Here is a 21,611-nt window from a genome sequence, read left to right on the forward strand (position 1 = left end):
TAGTAAAACCCTAATCAACAGCAATGTGTCTTTGCTGGCACATTCACCTTGGTCTAGCCTAAGGGACACTATTACAGAGTTGAATTCCTTCCAGCTTAGATATCTGAGGAAGTTGTGGACCAGGGTCTGTAACTTGCCCTCTCTTTTTCTTCCTTCCTTTCTTCAGAGACCTACTGGGAATGCAGGGAATGCAGTTGTCTGCACCTTACAATTTTGCTGAATGGTGGTAGAACAGCTTTGGCTCTCCTAGCAAGAGTCGTAATAGGACCGGGGGACAGATCTGGGACTTTCTGACCGCCTTTCTTTCCTGATAGCTCTTGTGGATCTGGCTGGAGCCACAGTACATTGCTTGCTAAGGTGAAATTCTGGCTCTGTGAAAGCAAATGGCAAAATTCCAGTAACTTCACTCCAGCCAGGACTTCATCCTGTGCATCTAGCCCACAACTCAGCAGGGAGCAACTTTACCTACGCCGGTGTGTGTCCTCCCCATCCCAATCAGATGTTTAACATGCAGAATCTGGCATTTCCTTCCGCAACTGTGTTTCTTATGAGAAACACTTCAGTATTTTGGCAGTTGGGGTCAGTTTTGTTTCTAGTTTACTGCTTAGCAGCCAACCTGAACCTGTCAGAAAGGTGTGTTTTATTAGGATTTTGTAACTAGGTATATCCTGTGATTTAGCATAAATTTGGTCATTTAGGTCAGTGTTCATACACAGACCTACACCCATCAAATGGTGCATCTGAAAGTTCATCCCTTGTAGCTCAGGTCACAGGCTATCTCCCCACCCCAGAAATTATAAGTACCATTGCATAGGGATGCTCAAAAATGATGATGCAAGGGTAAAAGAATAACAACTTGATCAGAGCTAAGCACAAGAAGTATGTTATCAAGGCCACAAACTCCCAAATAGCTTTGAAATGAAGTTTCCTAAAGTCATTAAAGACTAAAGTACCCAGAGCTTCTTTTGTTGGAGTCCTGAATCAAAAAGAAAAGAAAAGAAAAAAACAAAACAAAAACCCCAACAACAACTCCCTCCCCACAAAGTTCAGAGTAGAAAAATTAACCCTGGGAAAATCTGGAAAGCCTGAGATTATACCAGACATTCATCCTCAAGCTGATTTTTTGTACAATCCTGTGTTGTGCTCAAAACAAAAATCTGAGAATACTCCTTAAAGCGGAAAACAAAGCTCTGCTCCAGCCATACATCTGTGAGTTTTGAAACAAAGGTTTGTTTGTGTGCCTCAATCACTCTTGCCTATGAAAGCAGACACTTACTTGAAAAACTTTTCAGGGAAACACTCTAAACCAACATCCTGGTATAAATTTGCAAAATGCAATACAGGCCTGATTGTCTTTGGAGAGGATGCAGGCCGCATACGAATAGCTCTTTCTGAAACGTAATGTTCTTTGCATGGCTCAGTGGCTAATGTACAATAAATCAACAAAAGAGCGCTTCAAGAAAGCTATTGGGCAGCAGCAAGGCCACTGTTATTTTATCTTTTTACAGTATTTAATTGGAAGTTTTTTCCTGAAACTTTACCCAACCTTCAAATTACTAGACTCTGTATAAGAAGAGATTGATAAGATGAATTTTTTTTCACTTTTTTTTTTTTTTCCATCTCCTTACAAGAGAGCAAGTTTTTGCCGAGGGAGAATAAAGTTACAAGTGTCTAGCATTTTGCTGAGGGAGAATGAAATTAGATGCTGAATGGAGCGGATAGGAAAGGCTGGGAAAATGCAAAGTTGGCAGTCATACCAGGTCAGTCTAGAGCTCCCACTGTCCTTCTACTGCACCAGGTGTCCGCTGCATTCAAATGATACTATTATTCATAGACTGAAGCAGAGTATTAAAACTCCCCCCAAAAATAATTTGCAACTGAATAAAGATATAATCCTGGAAATATAACTCTCCATTAAGGGTCCCCATTAGCAACACAAGAGCCCCATTGTAAAGGAGTTATGTATATTTATCAAGTTAAAAAAAAACACAACAACAACAAAAAAAACTTCTCTCAGTGCTTACATGTTAATAGAAAACTTTTATAGCCCTAGTCTCGGAACTAGTAATGCATAAAATGTAAAGCATCTATTATTCTTTGGCAAACTATTTAACATTTGACAGGGAATTGCTAAAACTTGAATAGTGTTCTAGCAAAGGATCGGATAATGTGATCTCTGCTAACTAAGGGGCTGCCATGGAGCAGGCGAGGGAAGTGAGACTTCATATTTTAATAGTTTGCATTTAGCAAGCTGCTTTAAATAAGGTTTTTGCTGACTTCTGCTTTCTCTTGTAAAAAAATGGGTCCTTTCGTTTGCAGATGGTATCTGGTGCATAGGAGCTTACTATGCTCCACTAGAAATAGGAATGCTGGAGGTCCAGGGAGATTTCTCCCCCTGCCACCGGGTTCCTTGTCTAGCTCCCGCCCCCCCTAAATCTTAAGTCCTGTTCTCACCCTCCCACCCCAGCCCTCCCTTCAGATGTCTCACTCTGCAGAGGGGCGTGATTTGAATTACCCTTCCTAAGGAAATGAGTGCTGAAAGGTAAACTCCTTAATGAAGCGCACATGAAGCCTTTGCCTGTCGCTCTGGGAAATGAATCCTTAAAAAGTAGAAGTTAACCACCTGATAGATTCAGGAGGAAGGCTTCCCACCTACAAGCTTTCCTTCACCGTGAAAAACATACCTTCAATGGAAACAACAGAGAAATTAACAGCAGTCAAGGCAGAGGACAAATTCAGTTTTACTTATCCTGTTGGGAAGTGTAAAAATCATTAGAAGCTCCTTTGAAACCATGCCTGACAACAGATTATTTCAGGAGAGAAATGCATTCAAATAAGCCTCCATCCATGGTTGTGTGGTAGTGCCTTATTTGAATGTTAAGAATTCTGGAAGATTTTACAGAAACATGAAGAAATATACTGATAGACACAAAATGTTAAAATGTGAATTCAAGTCTGCCTTACCCAGAAAACTCTCCCTCTCTCTCACTAGCTCTTTTACAGTCACCTGTGATTCCTTTTTAGTATTGGTATGAGCCTGGCAGTATGAAACCACCACCATATAAGAGTTGAAAACCTTACATATCAATAATCGTTTCTAATACACAAGAATGCACAAACATACTTAATTTTTAGAGCTACACTGTGTCATTCTATAAGGAACAGAGAAGAAAGCATAGAAAGCAGACAGACTACCATGGAATCAATATTTTCAAAAACAGAAAAAAAAATTGCATATTTTGCTTCTAGCCTCCTAATTAAAAAAGTTAAAGCCCTGCTTTTTTCACGTACATGGGCTTAGCATTCTTGGGATAGAGACAAGCAGGTCTTTCGGAAGACCAAAGAAATATATCTCAAAATTCTACGTAAGTGGCCACAATCATGGCCCTTAACATTTGAATTGTGTGAACAGCAGAGCCTGAAACACAGGGTGTGTAAGTGCATATTAATTTACTTATTTAATGTTGTTGTTGCAGCTGGGCATGAAATAGACCCCTCATTCCTAACAAGGCACAAAGCTTTCAAGGATAAGCAGAGGGTACACTCACCTTGGGGATACTTGTCTAGTTTTTGGATTCCCTGCTGAACTTTGAAGTAAAATAAGAAAATGTCGTCCTTTAGTAAGAGAATAAACCACTGTTGTTTTTTCAGGCTGGATTCAATCCTGTTGTACTGGCCTGCTGAGGATAACTGTCCCTCACTGTCAGAGCATCATTTTAGAGCTGTTATTTTGTGGCCATTCCCATCTCTTGTCCATGGAGTGTCATATAATTTTGTATTGGACAAAAAATTTTGTTTTGTTGAAACAAAAGTTGAGAATGTTGGGGATTCAGTTGTTTAAGCAGTGTAAAGAATTTAGACATGAAATCTCAGCATTGTGACACACTGGTTCCTTTTGGAAAATAGGGACCATGGCAACATTGGCTGTGTATATGTTAAGGGGGTATGGGGGAAGAAGAGAGGAAAGAAAGAGGGGGAGGCGGGAGGCCCAGACCATCAGGCTTCACAATGTACTTATATTTTCAAATATATTTAATTGCAATTAATATATAAAGAAGTCTGTGTTGGGCTGAGCTAGCAATGCTGCTCCTTTAATTCAGCCAGTGCATTTGTACATATTAAAAACATTACACAGCAGGGGCTATAATTTCACATGCTGCCATCTCTAGACCACGACAGCAAAGCACAAAAGAGACAGCATGTATGCTGTACCCTTGCATGTCATGTAAAACCAGGGGACAGCCTGTAGTATGTGTGTGTGTACTAAGAGAGATCCAAATGCAGCTCTTCTGAAATTTTAATGCTCTCATAAAAATAAACAAACTTCAGCAATATACAACATGATTCCAATTAGTAGCTCGATCAGAGTAACTTGGCATTGTATACTGGCTTTATACCAGGCAGCCAGTGAGATGTCAGACGGAGGAGTCCATTCTCCTCTCTGTGTGTGATCAACTCCCATTACTGGTAATGGAAGCCACATACACATAAGGGAATAATATACCCCTTCATGAGAAAAGCTCTCCTTGGTGAATTGAAGGTGTATAATGTTGTGGGTGTTTTTCATTCTCTGTCTCTACTATTGTGTTTCTCCTCAGCCCATTCAAATTATTTCATATGGACAAGTGGCACACAGTGCTTGGTCCTGTTTTCATTAAATCAATAGCAGAACTCAATTTTGCCTCAGTGTAAGCCGGGTCCAGAAGTACCCTTCGCTTCATTTTTCAGAATTATTCCTTACTTTCAGAAATAATGATCAGCCTTTTACCCTCTTCTTTGCCTTTGGCTACAGATTTAAATATATTTTAACTCTCAGGTCAAATTTCTTCTTGTGTAAATAAGACCAAGAGGGTTCCAAATTTACAGCAATGCTACTCACGGAAGACATTAGCACTGTGTATGAACTTCCTCTGTAAACATTTTGGGCATTCCTAATTATCTCTAACCTCCAGATTTCTTCTGTCAGAGTGTTTTGATAAATTTGCCAAGCAGAGGCAACGTAGGGGAGAAAAGAACATTAAATCCTAATGACAAGCGATGAGATAGGTAGAATCTTCCTGGCTGATCAGACAGATGTACAAGAAAAAGAAAGTAACCAAAACATGTAGTCATGAGCGTCATCAAAGTTACATTGTTCATTATTTCAAGAATTTCCTGCTTGCTTTCCATACAGCATGCACTTTGAGTGCATCAAGCACAACCAATATTATATCTTATTTGCAAGTTGTCTCAAAACCCATGTGATATAAAAGTTTATTTAAAAACTGTGAAATAACCTACTGATATCCCTTGAATTCTCTAATACTGCAAGGCTTTGTCTACATTCAAAAGGCAATAGCAGATCTGCAGAGCAACAGAGATGATGGTGAGGAATGTGTGTTTGTGGGACTTTTTTCAAATTAAGTCTAACCTGGTCCCAGAGACTAAAAGCCCATTAATCTACCCTGAGATGGTCTGATAGATAATTATAGTTCTCTTATAAAGTGCTTTAGATATCAAAATTTTGTCCTTGAGTCCAGTAGCAGTTTCTATGGTTATAATTCTTTACCTAATAGATTTCAGTGCTCTTTATATCTTCTTCAGCATGTGCAACTACTATTTTCAATGTATCTTTCCTCGATTTTTGTTTCCTCAGCTTCCAGTTACCTATAGGACTTTACAACAGCTGGGGAACTCAGATTCTTCCAGACCTGCTGGCCCAAGGTGGATCTTCCAGAACAGAAAGTTATTTTAATTTTCATACTGTTGTGATAGGGTAAAACATCCAATTAAGGTCACACTACTGATATGAAAGAGAGATCAATGTGCTTTCCATACTGACTTTGTCAAAAACATTAGTTTTGCTTACTAAAGCAGCAGCAGAAAAATCAGGCAAACAAATCAGGTTCCTAGTTTCATGGAATGACAGTATTTTAAATATTCTTTTTAAAAACCAATATTTTTCATTAGCATGGAAAAAGTAGTACTCATTATCCTTTTTTATCATATACATTGTCATATACACTGAGCCTTTTTAAAATTTTATTTCATAGCACTAGAGCTATCAGATCACACCAACCTTCTTTGAAATGCAGAACTGAAACTGCCTCATACCTGATATGAAAAATATGGCTTTTCCCTGCCAGCCACTTTGAATCTTGTCAGCAAGCCTGCCTCTGACCATGACTAAAATGGGCCACTTGAAATTAAGTATATAGTTAGTTCAAACTACACTGGGGTTAAGGGAATTTGCAAGTGGTATTCCTACCAAAGGTCAAGCTCTGCTGTCTCCACTTAACAATTAGTTTTCCAAAAGCACTGAAGACGTGTAAGTCTCGCTTCAGAAGAGCAAAGTTCCCACGGCACATACAGCAAAGGAATGATCAAAAGTCATGCTGGATGCTGCAAAACCAAATGTGTGTATTTTAGAGGTGGAAGGAAGCATCTTCTGAGCTCTGTTTCATGAGTGCAACCAGAATCTGCTTATAGCAATCCAGCTGATGTCTGGTTTTCAGATAGTGGCAGATTCCATGAACTGAAGGGAAATAAATTTATGTGTAGAAGATTTTGAGCATAGTTCACATTTTTTTGAATAGTCCCTGTGAAATTTTGGCATTTGACTTTAAATACATTCATAAAAATGACTCCAACATTCATTTTTCTGTCCAGAAAACTGAAATTCTGAATGTGTTAGTGTGTGTGTGTGTGTGTGTGTGCGCGCCCGCGTGTGTGTAAAGTAACTTTTAAAAGCCTTTCACATTCCTAATTCAGTGGTTTCCCCAAATACATATAAAACCCCCAAATATTTTCGGGTTCATACCCCTAAAGCTTTAAATGTACATGGAACATCTTGAGACAACTCATAGACAAGGATGCATAAAATCAGTGAGAACTAGCTAGTACAAGTACTTTACTTGTTCACTGGACATCAGGCAGATGTGGGGATAAAACTGTCAAGTCTGAAAACACAAAGAGAAATATTGCTATTTTCTATTATTCACATTCTTCCCATGAGCTGTTTGCTCAGTTGCCATGGCATAGGCGGTGAGATTTTATAATTTTTCCCCTGTCTGCCATGTGCTCATACAACAATGTGAATTTAATCAGTCCAGACAGTTGGTTGTGTTTTGTCCATGTGAGTGGAATAAAACTTTTCTCACCAGCTAAACCCACAAAGTATCTAAAAGCCATAAATAATCAGTAACTCCTATGACTTGCACCTGCTTGCTTTATTTGACCAAGGATACAGAAAGGCTCATATAATGAACAGTGTTCCCAAGCATTAATCACCTCTGATTGCTTATAAAAATCAAAGTAGATGTTATGTTTAAAATATCAGATGCATTTTTTTAGTTTCTTTCCTGTACCTAGATTTTAGTCAGGTCAGTGTTGCAGCCTTATCTCTCTCATTGAACTTATGCTTGTTTCAAAAATATTTGATGAGGAAAAGGACAAGGTCTGGGTAGCATATAAATTTCTAGTCACCTATTAATCATAACAGATGTATTCTTGTAGTACATCCTAAGCAGCAAAAGGAAGTGGAAAAGATTAAAAAAAAAAAAAAGCTGGAGAGAAACTATAAAGCGCTATGCTGTAAGAGAGATCTCTGCCAAGCTTATGCAGAACCAAGTACAAGTATGTGCCAGCTTGTACAAAACAATACAACTTTATTTTGTATAGCGTCTTGCATCCAAAGTGTATCCCAAAACCACTTTACAGGAGTTAAACAATACAGTTACAGAGATAAATAATAGCAGAGGGAGAGCAAAATTAACAGATATGTGCAAGTCAGAAAAGATATATTTTCAACAGAGATTTGGAATGAGAGCTTTATAGGAACACTGGAGTGTTTTAGTTTTAGCGTTTTTCTAAACAGAGCTTAGCAATGTCTATAGAGATACAAATCAGAGTGAAAGTGGTAAATGCCAGGAAATTCAAAGGTACAGCTTCATTAAGTCCTGCAGGTTCAAAATTAAATTAAGCCAAAATCAAAAGCCAACAGAACAGTTTAAAAATTAAGGCAGCCTCTCAATCTCTACACTTTTGGCTTTATGCCATTTGTTCAGCTCTATAATATTTGTAGTTAGTTGGCTTCTTTAAATGGAAAAAAAATAAAGGAAAAGTAAAATAATGGCTGACTGACTACTCGGTGCTGTAAATATGGTGCAGCTTCACAAATAATGAAAAGTGTACATTGGAGAGCAAAATTTGACCCAAAGTATCTTTTGTGGAACCTGGCAAGAAAATGATGTTGTCTGTCTGGTAACCAGGGCTCTAATCCTCTGGGGGAGCCCTGGCGGGTACAGAACTTGCCTATTCAGTTCTACTGAATTAATCAGAGCCTTTCTTGCCCACCAGTTCTGATTTTTTTATGCTTAATAACCTTCAGGAGAAGGATACTGCGAGGAAGGCAGAGTGCATCGACCTTATGGAGGGTCTATATGGCCACAGAAGTACATGGGCACTTGTCTCTTGGTGGGACTGGGGATAATGTGGCAGTTCCCTTTGTGGTTAGATGGAAAGCCTTTTAAGGAATGGGCAAAATTCAAAGACCAAAAAAAGAAAAAAGATCAATTACCTCTTGAGTAGACCAAACCAATATCAATCTGCAAGAGAGCCTAAAAAGTATTATGGTTTCAGCTGCCGTTCTTGAAAACCTAAGAGAAATTTTTCTTCTAAACTGAAAAAGGCATTCCCTGATGTACCTGAGAACATGGACATTTGTAAGGGGTGTTGATACCACAATGTCCTGAAAGTATTCTCAGTAAAATCAATGTTTTAAATAAGACTGCTTAATTCATCAGTGACATAAGTGATGAGTGCAAGTGAGCCAGAAGAGCCAAACCTATGCCTCAAAATGCATTGACTTCCCCCCAAGCCACATGCAGTGACCATGCAGGGGTAGTTTACAGTATGTATATGAAAAAATGACCTGCAGCTGTAAAGGAAAGGACATAGCAATTTCAGAGGGTACCAGCAGAGGAAAAAACCCAAACACAAGCCAACTTTATTTTTTTATTGATTGCTGTCTTACTGAACACCAGTTTCAACAGGAATTGCCAAATTTGCTATTGTCACAGTATCAAAAGGTCTTTGTCTATATGTTAGTACTCACACCTGTTTTCTAGCCTCTAGAGAGCAGGTCATTTGGCACTATTATTTTTGACACTGTAAATATTTCACAAAATGTGGTTACTTATTTCTTGAGACAATATCTCAGAGTTCTTCACCTGATCCTATAGTCAAAGCTTAATATTTGTTCATAATCCAACCCCCCACTTTTTCTGAGAGCCCATTCCTCAACCCACATGCTTCTTGTAGGCTTTCAGTGAATTATGACTTTGTGTATAAATCATTGTGCTGCTTCACATGGAAAACTCTTATTTGCTGAGCTCATGACATTTTCTGCATGTAGCGGTGGGAGCCAGCTGCTGTTGAGAACTGTATACAAAGGGCGCATAAATTGTTGGGTGTCATGGAAAAATTTATGCACAGGCTACATGTTTTTCCATGAAAGTTTTTAAGTGTTTTGTAGGGATGCAGGAAACAAGAGCCTGTACAGACCTCAACCTCAGTTGTTGCTCGTCTTGAAGCAGCAACAGGGATGAAGACCTGGGCTATGTACATCTTCCCAGTTTTACAGGATGGGTTTATAACAGGATTGGGAAAAAAAGTGTCTCTTTCTGTTTCTAGAGTTTTATATCTTACTCTGAAAATTAATATAATCTGAAATTAAAATAACCCTTAAAAAATCAAACAAAACCTCTAACAATCTAATAACATGGAGAACAGGACAATTCCATCATGACATTGAACAAAACAATTCAGGGTACAAAATACAGTTGAAGTCCTATGAACCCCAGCAACTCTGTCTCCTCTGAGAACTTATGCAGATTTTCCTTACATGACCAGACTTCACTTTTTTTTTTCATTGTAAACTTGCCATTGTGCAACCTTTATTTTTGTACCTTTGCTACTCAATGTAATAAATGATCTTATTTTTTGGCTCTGCTCTTGGTTGCAACTTCTCAGGTAACTCCTTTTTCTTCAGGGGAAGTGCCAGAGTTAAAATTAGCCAGGAGTAAAATAGCTTTTTTTATGAAACATGAGTGAAAAATTAGTAGATCTGATGTTTTATTTACGTTGGGTTTTTAAGTATTGGTGTTTGGCTGTATGGATCCCAACATGCAGCATGATTACCAGCGAAAGCACTGTAACCAACATCACAGTGACTGCTGCATCTTCTTTACTGATTCAGCCAGCCTGTCTGTCTCAAAAAGGTGTGATGCTGTGCCCTCGGGGTAGTTGAGGAGTTCATAATGTGGGCAAGAACTTTGCCCAAGTAAGTAATACAGCTGTATCAAAGTTTTAAAAAAGTTATATGATTTGAACAAGTCCAGTAATGGAATAGAGGAGGTTTTATTATGAGCCAGGATAACCAAGTTATATGTAACATTCTCCAAGTGTCGATTATAAACCTTAATTCTACCTTTATTCTGTCATCATACAACAACCTTTACCTTGAGGTAACCTTAGCATTTAATTAGAATGGATAATAAATAAAAAGTTATTCATTTTTTTCTCCCTCTCTCTATGCATTCATGCATCTGTGCATATATTTACATAAAAGGTATCATATAAAAGTTAGCCTCAGAGTATTTGTCAATAGAGGATGTGAGTAAAGATAATTCTGTCACTTCAAAGGTTTCTTGAAATGATCAAGTCAAGATTAAAAAAACCCCATCAACTTTAACCTTCATCATGCTTTGGGCCTTGCTTTTGAAAGTACCTAATATTTTCTGGCCATACCCCCTATGTTATTTAAATGCTGGTAATCTTGTTCATGGCAATTTCAATAAGCCACTGCAGACATATAATGCTTCCTCCTTTAATAGGTGCAAAGTGAGTTATTGTCACAAAGCATATATATGAAAAAAAAGGATGTGAAAAGAGAATCCTGCCTAATCTCTGTAATAAGGGCTTGTGAGGGTGCTAACATGGTCACCTGAATTATGCATGTCTATTGTGTTCAAATATCATAAATCGATGCATGAATACCCTCCAAATCATTTTCAGTTCATGAACATTTATATACAGAGCTCTTGAGCGCTGCAAAGACAATTAGTCATATTTGTATGCCGGAATTAATTGAGAGTGAGATGCGGGAGGCAGAAAGAGAGAACAAAGAATGCTTTTTGTCAGTTCTTCCAACTGACAGGGATAATTAGATATATGAAATTGAAATTCCTCAGCAGGGGGTTTCTGTTGACAATGAATTTTCTTTTGATTCCATTCTGTTATTCTTTTATGCTGTCATCTGTGGCAATTTGTTATTCAGCTTGAAGCTTAAAAAAGCAAAGCATTCCGCTTTTATGAGTAGATGATGTCAGTTTGTACACTGCTGGGAAATAGATATTAAATGTAATCTTTAAACTAAAAAAAAAAAAAGAGAGAGGAAAATAAAATCAGTTAAAGAGACAGTGCTCTGTTTACACAGTCCTTAGAGTAAAACTTTTGTGAGAGACAGAACTCGCTTTGATGGTTTTTAAAGTTGCTCAGGCTGCGTTAATGTCTCAGCTGCAGTGCAAGTCTGAACCATGGTGTGTGGTGGAGTAAGGATGCATGGCTGGAAATGCCTCCTTAATACTGTTTTTCAAAATACTGGACTTTATATTGGCAGACATCCCTGGAGTATATTAAGTCCAGTACTTTAGTCCAGATGCAGGCAGTATTTGTTCACATCCCCAAATCCAAGTCCTGACCAAAAGCAAGTGATAAATGAGAAATATTCTTCCTCACCAGCGCCAGTGTATCTGGTCCTGATTTGATATCTGGGACCTGATTTTTGCACAGTGACAACTAGGGCAGATGCAGAATCTAGCCCTTGGCTTTAAAAATAAGCATGGCAATAAGGCAATCACTTTTTTCGCTGCTTGAGGCAGCATCTCATCCTCTCACCTTCTTCAGTTCATGAAGATGAACTGAATGCATGAGCATCATGAAAGCTTTAAAAAAAAGGTTACCTGAAGTATCTGCTCACAAAATATTTGTCTTTATGGTCAGAAATTTGCATGTTTACTTATTGTCTCCTCTCTGTGATTTGGCAGCACACATTCACGCCAGAAACTTATCACATGAGCACACTCTCTACTTTATAAGCCTAGCACATACATATAGCCTTAATATATATAGAAACACATATAGAATCTTGCCTAGTTTTTTTGGCAAGGTTTGTTACAAACATTGCACGGAATCTAGAGTATGAAAAGCCCATACTGTTCTGCTTTCACCCTCCCCTTTTCACTTGTGCTCTCCTGGCTTTCTTTTGCCTCTTTCCCTCCTCCAAAACCCCATGCTATTTGGCATTTGTTATATTTTAGACTGCAATTTCTCCTTCAACAGGCATCTCGGTGACTGTGGCTTTATTATATTTTATTCTATTTTTTTTGTTACTAAAGCAAAAAAGCACACAGAGTGTTATGATGTAGTATATATTCCAGTGAAACACTGTGAGTCTAACTAAACCATACGGCATATCATTAAACATAGCAATATTTAACACATATGCATTGTCACTTCTGCACCCTCAGAGCATTCTTTGTAGTTGCATTTTATCTCTTACTTTATGGAAGAAGGCCCTGTTTAAGAAGTTGCACAATCTTACGAGTGAAAATAGCTGATAATATGGTTTGAGGCACTTCTTCTCACAGGATCCCTGCAGTGACCTAGAAGATGCACCCCATATAAAAATATTAGGCTCTATTCAGTCTTTTGCTCTCTCTGTTGAGACTCATTAAGAATGCTGTTTGTGATGGTAGTTTCTGTAACCTGGCACATTTCCACTGGGAAATGCATTGATGCCATCAAGTGACTTCATGAAGATAAATTTATTTAGTCACCACTGACCTTTGATGAATTTGAACTGGTTACTCAGACTTTAAAGACTCTATTCTTTTGCTGTCTTCCTACCATCTAAATAGCAGTGCAAGCACTGCATTTGCAAGCTTTTTAGCCTGTTGTTCATCTCAGCCTCAGTTATGTTTGGTATATCCTCTACCTTCACACAGGTTTAAAAAAAGCAGATAGAATCATCTACAGTGTTTTACAGTAAATTTTTTCTTTTCAGTGAGCCAGAGGGAAGCAATTTCTGCCACATAGAGTACACCATGTACCTCAGCCTTCTTGTTCAGGTTTGTTCACTAAGGGCATATTTATTATCCAGTGAGGTGCAGAAGATTTGTCTCTGTTTCATGCCCCTGAGGCCTGCCCCATGCTAGCCCAAGACCTTTTGGGATTCAGCAGGAGTGTGTGAGGGTGGGCTGGTGGAGTCAAGAAGCATACCTCTAGAGTGCCATGGGGCAACCAGGCGAGAGTCAGAGGCTGCCTCCAATATTTGCATCCTTTGCTGGTCTAAGCTCACAATCCTTCTTTATTTTTTCTTGAGTAAGAAAATTAAGTAAAGCACAAAATCAGACCTCAAGTGTACCTTTTATCATTGACAGAAGACTTACCTTCACAATAAGCATTTCTTAAAATGAAACATGTTTTTAGGGGATGAACAAGAACCAGATGTGTTAATATTTGTTGGTGTTCAAAGATCATCAGGGACCATTAAAACATCAAACCTCCACTATACTCTGAAGAGCTAAACATAAAATGTACTTATTTGATAACTAGGAGTTTCTAATTTTTTTTTAAAAAAATAAATCATTGTATGAAGCAGAAGTAAATTTTCAAAGAAGACATAAAGAAACTAATTCCATTGCCAAAAATAGTGTATATGGCTTATTCTGAAAAACATCTAAACATCACCTACTCTGAAGACTGTAAGTTTGTAAAACACATCTTGAAGCATTGGTTAAACTTATGGATTTCAGAATTTTTCCCAGTATCCTGTATCGACTTTTGCTTTCCAAAAATATTAGTAAGATAAAAGTTTCGTAGGGATACTAACATGATTTAATTTCTTGCTTTTTAAAGGCTTTCCCTCCTTTATGTTAACTAGAGAGAGTCAGTGCAAAAGAATGGCCTAGATTTCAGTTATGAGCATGTTTGTGATTACTGATAGACAGATATTTGTTTTACCTGTATACAATGTAATTCAGTCCATAACTTTTTTGATAACTGTGGCCAGTGCTTGGGATTTAAAAAACCCTTTTTCTCTTCTTCAGATAAGATTCAGTCTATCAGGACTGTACTCTTTAATCTGTGTTTTGTTTGTAAAATGAACTATGTAGCCAGAATAGACGTTCATATGATCTTTCTTCAGAACAAATTAAATTACTATTGCATGGGTGCTCTGCCACAAAAGAAGGGAAGTTATTATTTGAAGCCTTCCTTCTCACAAACAAATATCATTTTGTAAGTCAATTGGTAAAGTACACAGCATTATATGATACTCCAGCTTATCAAAAGAAAAGGGTCACACAGATTTTCCATCAACATTTTCTAAAAGGTACATGTCTATGACTAAAAATAAACTGGTGAAGCTTGCTCCTGAAGTTATTTTATAGAAAAAAAGCACCATATGAAAAGCTAAATCAGTGTCTCCCCTTTTTGCTTTTACTGTGGATGCAGTGGGAAACCCTGATTGCAGCTGCAAATACTGAATTACTCTAAGTTTAGGGAAGTGATTGCCTCTATGCCTTTTGCCAGATAAATAATCCCATCTCTTTTAGATGGCCAGCTTCATTCCTAAACTGCTTTTCTGTCTCATTCTCATTCTTGTCGCAGCACGTTTCCCTAGCTGGGAAGAGAAGCAGTGCCTGACTGGGCACTGGCAAGAGCTCAAGAGCTGAGGCTCATCCCCTTCAGAGGGTTTCTCACACTGCATTGGCCCAACACTACAGCAAGTGGTTTGGGGTGCAAAATCAAGGGGTTTTGAACCTCTTCAGCTTTTCAGCAGGTGCTGGGGTGATTGTTTTGGTAAGGATTAAGGGATGCTCTCTTCTGATCTCCTCTTGTCACCCTGAATGCACACAGTGCAGTTGGGATGCCATCTTCATTACCAGGATTCCCAGGTTCCCTGTTGAGACTCTTCTTTGGGGAGAAGGATGTCAGCTACTTCAGCTTTTCTCATTGAGTCCTGTGCCCAACTTACTTCCTGCATGAGGTGGTGACAATGATTCATGTCTTTCCCCCAGAGAAGCTGAGGAGACTTCAGAGGAATGAACACTGACTCTTAGGATAGCACCAAAACTTGTTGACCACTCTGGCAGAATTACAGTAGCACTGTACCTGCATGATCTGTTTGTGAGAGAAAAGAGTTCATTTACCACTGTATCAATCCCTTCAGCATTCATTAACAATGCACCTATTGCAACTAATTGTGGGATTATTTAAATTGTTTCACCTTAAAGTTTGTGTTTCTTTGTGTGAATACTGAGAGATAGCATTCATCTGAATGTTTTCCTCTAAAGCTAAACATCTCTGTCTTCATTATTGCAACCATTTTCATAGTTCTGAATTTAGTCCTTACATTGGCAGATAAGTACAAGTTAACCCTCTTCCCATCTCTCTTTTAGTTAAATTCTAACTGCTTGCCCTTTCTTTATGTGATCTACCAATCCTCATTAGGACAAATCGTGTCTCTTCAGCATGAACTGTGAAACACATTGAACACTTCTTTTAACAAAAGGGGGAAAAGAAGGTGCAGGGGCCTTATTTTCCTTTCATCCTGATGAGATTTGTGCCAGATGCTGTGTTTCATAAAGTAAACACCCAGGCATGTCTTCTAACTTCATAATTATGTGCATATATTCTCCACATAATAAAACTAGAATAAAATCACTACTCACCCACAAGTAGTAAATCAAGCAAATGGTGAATTAAGTTTGTTTGATGAATGTTGCTCTTTATAAAATTAAGCTGTTTACAATGTGTGGTTCATCTTCCTTTACATGTTTAATGATTTTATTGCTTAGTATTTGTTCTATTATTCCATTATTGTTCTATTATTGTGCAAGGAAGACAGAACTTATGTTTTTATGCTGCGGTTGTTAAAATACCTTTTCTTTCTGTTTCTTTTAACCATAGGCATTTGCTAATTTCCTCTCAATTACAAGTGCAAAATTCATGAAATGTCACTCTTATATGGCCATTGTACTTTTTCCTCTAAAGCAGATGTAAATGGATGAGTTCTGATATTCTGATACACTGCTTTTTGCTCTCCAAAGAAAATTGTGTTATGGAAAATGTGGAACCAGGAAAATTTTGCTTTGTTTTCCTTTTTTTTTTTTTTTTTCAATTACAACTAGACAAAGTATTTGCAGAAAAGTATTTCGGTATTTTTCTATTTCAAACTTTTCTTCTTGAAAGAAGTTTCTTTCAAACTTCTTTGAAACACCTGAGTGACATCTTCAGCTTCAAGAACAGCTGAGAAACATTGCCTCAAATTTCAAATAGACAATTTCAATTATACTTTTTCCACTTCTCCTCGGCTCAGAGCCTTGCCCAGTCAGTGAAGCATGTCTGGAGACTGGAACATGCATGAAGCACCCTACACTTAGCAGAAGTGTCCGGAACTAGCAGAGTGAAAGGAGAGGTTTCTGTCTTGTGGGATGAGCAAAATTTCAGCTGGACAAAGAATTGGCACTCATAAATCAGAGGAAAGAAAAGCAATTAATGATGGCTAACAAAGTAGGTGGTGACTTTTGCTGGTGGAAGGAGGAGAGGAAGTCTTGTGAGAGCTGGGATGAACACACTGGTGTGTCTGAAAATTCCAGGTATAAAAGTGAAGACACAGTTGGACATTTCCTGGACAGTGAGGTGGTCTGAACTTGGGAGAAAACAGGATAGTAGTAGTGTCCAGGCAGTACAGAGACTCCAGGATTGCTAGGAGGTGAGCCCCACAACCCAAGAAGTGCTGCCACTTGGATGAACAAGATGGCCCATGGGAAGAGAGGATGACAGAAGAGCAGTTGACACATCCTCCTTTGGGATCTCTTGGAGTTGTATGGGCAGCCCCTCCCTACCACTCTCTTTTCTTCTGGCCAGAGTCTGGCTACAGTGGGTTGATGATGGCTTTCAGATAAATGAAAGCAAAGTTGTGAGAGCTGGCAAATTTTTGCCATTCAGTTTGTGATGTCTGTTAGTAACTCACCCTTAAGCCTCTTTTTTTTTCACTGCACACAGTAGAATTTTATACACAGCATCAAGTGCAGTCCTGTGCAAAAGACAGGGTAGAACACAAGCTTCTAATCTTTTTAAGTTTTACATGTGCCATCCATATATTGCTGCATTTCACTTCATCAGAAAGGAGAGACTTTAAAAGTTGAAAAGAATCAGAATTGAAATCCATTGCAGAAGTTCCTAAGTTTCTTCTGTGACCAAAACCTATTATACTTGCTACAAAAGCACAGTGTTTATATATTAGTAAGCAATTATGGTGCTTTTAAAAATGCCTGGAAACACTTTTAGAAACAGAAAATATGCAAGTTATTGTAGCCTACGGCTGGCATTAACTTGCACAATGATAATTTATATTTTATGCGTGTTTTATTTTATACACCTGCTTTTCTTTGCAATTCATAAAGAAACCATATTGATATCAAAGAAAATGTTCTGTCACAGAATTTATAATCCTAACTGAGAGGTTCCCATCACTGCCTTCTAATTTTTTAATCTTCTGTGATGTCAAAGTTAATTTCAAGGAGGAGGGAAATATAAAAATTAAAGTTTTATAATGGGACAGCAGCAGGCTGGAAAACCTGAATAACAGCTGAATAACAGCCAAGAAATGGCAGTGTTTTGGCTTCTCCTTGCTTTGGTTCTTTGTTTGTATTGTCTGAGGTTTGAGAACTCCATAAGGGGTTCTCAATCTGGCGAACCACTCTTTCCCTCAGTGTTCTTGCTGGAGGCTGGTTCTTGCTGTGGTCTCTGTCCCTCTGGGCATGTTTGATTTTTCTCTGGTGCAATCCCCTATGCAACTTGCAGGTGCCATTTTGGGGAAGCCCTTTGCAACTCTCCTCCCAACCCTGAAGACAGTCACTGGTGTGTGCCAGGAGGATGGAGGGAGATGGGAATCAAGAGTTGATCATCAAGCGGTCACAGGCGCATCCGGGGAACCTCTGGATTTCTTCATTTCCGTAAAGGCAGCAGAGCCTGTTGCCTGTTTACACAGAGGGTTTACAGCGTGTCTGAGCTCTGGTTTCATGCACCCTTCGGCCGACCTGTGAGTCCCTGCCCTACTGGGGTCTGTACAGCAAGGCAGGGCAGGGGACTCTCCCAGCCACTGCCCCAGGGTTATCTGGCAGGGCAGGTGCCAGCAGATGTTAATTTTCAGATGCCCTGGCACAGCTGTGTCGCCTCCGAGGCCCCGCTCCCCAAGGCAGCAGTGCTGTGCTCTCAGTTCCCTCATGTGTGACCCAGCAGCCTGTATCATCTTACAGGGAGTGAATAGGAGACTGAAGGGCAGGCTGTGTGGTCACTGTTTTCAATATCCCTCCTGCTAGCCATTACATCATCCAGCTACTCTCTAAGAGGATTTTCAGCAGGCTTGGCTTCGTTATTAAAATAGTAATTAATTTTTTCCTCTTCACAAAACCCGAGGACCTTCAAATGGAGGCCTCAGGAGCGAGGGCAGCTTCCTTTTGAAAGTGGCCTTTCTGGAAGCCATAATCGGCTCTCCAACTTTACAGTACACATGTTCCCCAGTAAATGTGATTAAAGAGCCACACAAAAAACCCCTTGCAGAAAATTAATTCAGTTTCCAGAATAAAAAGTTTGATAAAGTTGTGCAATGCTCCAATGACAACACATAATAGAAGTGCAGAGTTTTATCCTCTTGAAGGATAAATGAGCGGCCAGAAAGGTCTGGTAGTTCCCAGAGTAAAAACATCTGCTACAGCTAATTCACTTTAGCTTTTGATTGTAAAATTCATTAGCCATATCAGGCAGCTGTAGTTTCAAACATGTTGCTAGGAAGTACAGTTTTATAGGCTGGGATGCCGTTTGTTCTCCCCAGCAGTGGCGAGGTAGCCCGAGCGCTCGGTGAAACGCAACCTCCTGCCACCCCAAAATAAGGGCTTGAGTGGTGGGGGAGAGGGGGAGGGAGGCTGGGCAGGAAGCACAGGGCTGAAGGCAAAAAGGTGCCAAGTGCTCTCAGGGCCACGGTGGCTGCTCCTCCACGACACCAGAGCAGCAGCAGCTGAAGGCTCCAGCCTTCCTGCACGACTGGGAAGGAGATGGCATTGTGATTTAGGAAGTGAGCATGAATTTCACTGCTGTCTCCTATGACACCTTTTAGCAGACCTTATTAAGTGTACATTTTGAGGTGTGGAAAGTATTTTAACATGCTTAGATGAAGAGATAAATCCCAAGGGGATTTAAAAGTACACACAGACACATGCATATATATGTGTGCATATGTCTGTGTTTTTTCTGAATTTTAAAGAACATATTTATTACTATTCCTCTAATGATTAATTTATATTACTTATAATTCTATCACTTATTTAGAGTAAGCAGGGAAAAAACAAGATAAAACTGCATTTTCTAAGTATTTTACTCTTCCAAGTAAATCCTGGTAGAACATTGTTTTAAACTGCTCTCTAAATCTGAAAATAAAGTTATAATATTAAGTATGTCAGTCCAGGCTTCTGATCAACATCCTGTAAGTTTTTTTGGTGCACACTGATCATAGTTGTTGTAACTCCTGTGGAATATCCCCTGTTACTTGGGTTGAGTTTAAGAAAGCAGCTAAAATGAAGTGGGGGTCAGGGACAGAGAAATTGTGCTTTTATGTCCATTAAAAAAGCTTTGAACTGATGAACTTTGCAATTCCTTGAGGAATGGAAAAAAAATTTGAGATGATTATGACCCACAATGCCCCATTATGCCCCAGTGATGGGCAACAAGTGTTGGTTTTTGATGGGCAGAAAGATTTCCCAAACACCTGTGAAACCATGCCTGATGTTATTTCTGCAAAAATACTGTTCCTCAAGTTAGATAAGTAAACTGACACCTATGTACCCACTGTTCCATTTTCACAGGTCACAATGAATTATGCAGGCCTGTGACCTTCAACATGTAAGGGTGCAGGCATAGTCATCTTGGTGATGATAAATTCACTTTGATTAAAGCTGATTCCAGCACAACAATTTTTGTTAACTGAGAAAGATAGATGTTGATACTTTTCTCCAGTGTAACACGAATATAGCGGAATTGTTCTAAATAATCTTTCTCTAAGCCTTGCTTCTCATGAAGACATGATATTTTCTCATTTTGGAAACCTTCAAAGCTTCACTGATAAAAAAAGGTCCAACAAGGACCAGCATTTTCTATGGGGAGATGCGGATACTGGTGTAAATACACCATCCAGATGCACACCTTATAGTGGACAAGCCTAAAAGTTTAATGCTGCCTCTTTCTTCCTGTCATATTGTACCAACCTTTGATTTCTAGAACATCTAAGAAAAGTTTCAAAGATGTCTAGATGACAGATAGCTGCTGCCTCTAAATTTGTTTTATTTATGTGATTGGAAAAACTTCATCATCACTCTCAAAAACTGCAGGATGAATTAAAACTGAGCCAGAGAGGCACATTTATAGCTAATCTACATTGACATTTCTTCACTGATATCAGTGAAACCATAGCAATTAATACCTACTCAGTGCATGTCCTAAGGTTTACAAAACATCTCTTTTTTGGTTAATTTTGAAAAAAATAATTAAAAATTCAGTGTTATTTTACTTGCAGTCTTCTACTAGAATATTGCTTCTAAACAAGGACATTGGTGGCTTCCACATAAATATAGGTTTCTTTCTTTTTCTACTCCATCTGTCCAACTACACCTCATCCTCCAAAACAAAGCAGAGCATTGCATACATTTGGATAGGTTGGTGTGACACAATTTTATCGCAGTCTACATTCTCATATCTGTCCTGCGCACCACTCAAGCCACTCTTGATGACTCTTTTCAAGATCCTGAAGCAGATGGTCTGAGAAGATTTGCCATGGTACGTAGAACACAAGTGGCTGATGCCAGAATGGCATTACTAAAGGCAAATGGCTCCAGATCAGTCCAGTGGCCTTCTGAGACAGAGTGAAAGCAATGGCCGCAGACACGAGATGAAACTGGGAGAAGTGTTTCAGAGCAGCCCTGTAGACAAAGACCTGGGAATTCTTGGGAATGAAAAGCTGGCCATGAGCAACGAGTGTGCTCTTGCTGCCCAGAAATTTAGCTGCATCCTGGGTTGCATCCTAAGCCATGTGTGCAGCACAGTGAGGGAGAGAGGGGATTCTGTGCCTCTTCTCTTCTCTGGTGAGACCCCACCTGGAGTACTTCATTCAGAAACTTTATACGCAAGTGACTAAAGACAGGATAAGGGGCCACAATGGTTTAAACTGAAGGAAGGCAGGTTTGGATTTGATGTTAGGAAGAAATCCTTTACTGTGAAGGTGGTGAGACACAGGAACAGGTTGCCTAGAGAGGTGGTGGCTGCCCCATGCCTGTAAGTGTTCAAGGCCGGGTTGGATGGGGCCCTGAGCAACCTGATCTGGTGAGTGACATCTGTGTCCATGGCACGTGGGCTGGATGTAGATGATCTTTAAATTCCCTTCAAACCCAAACCATTCTATGGTTCTATGATTCTACAATCAGGTGGCATGGGCATTCACAAAAGTTTTGTTG

This window comes from Motacilla alba, chromosome 2 (genome assembly GCF_015832195.1).
Source record: "Motacilla alba alba isolate MOTALB_02 chromosome 2, Motacilla_alba_V1.0_pri, whole genome shotgun sequence".
In the NCBI taxonomy this organism is placed as follows: Eukaryota; Metazoa; Chordata; class Aves; order Passeriformes; family Motacillidae; genus Motacilla; species Motacilla alba.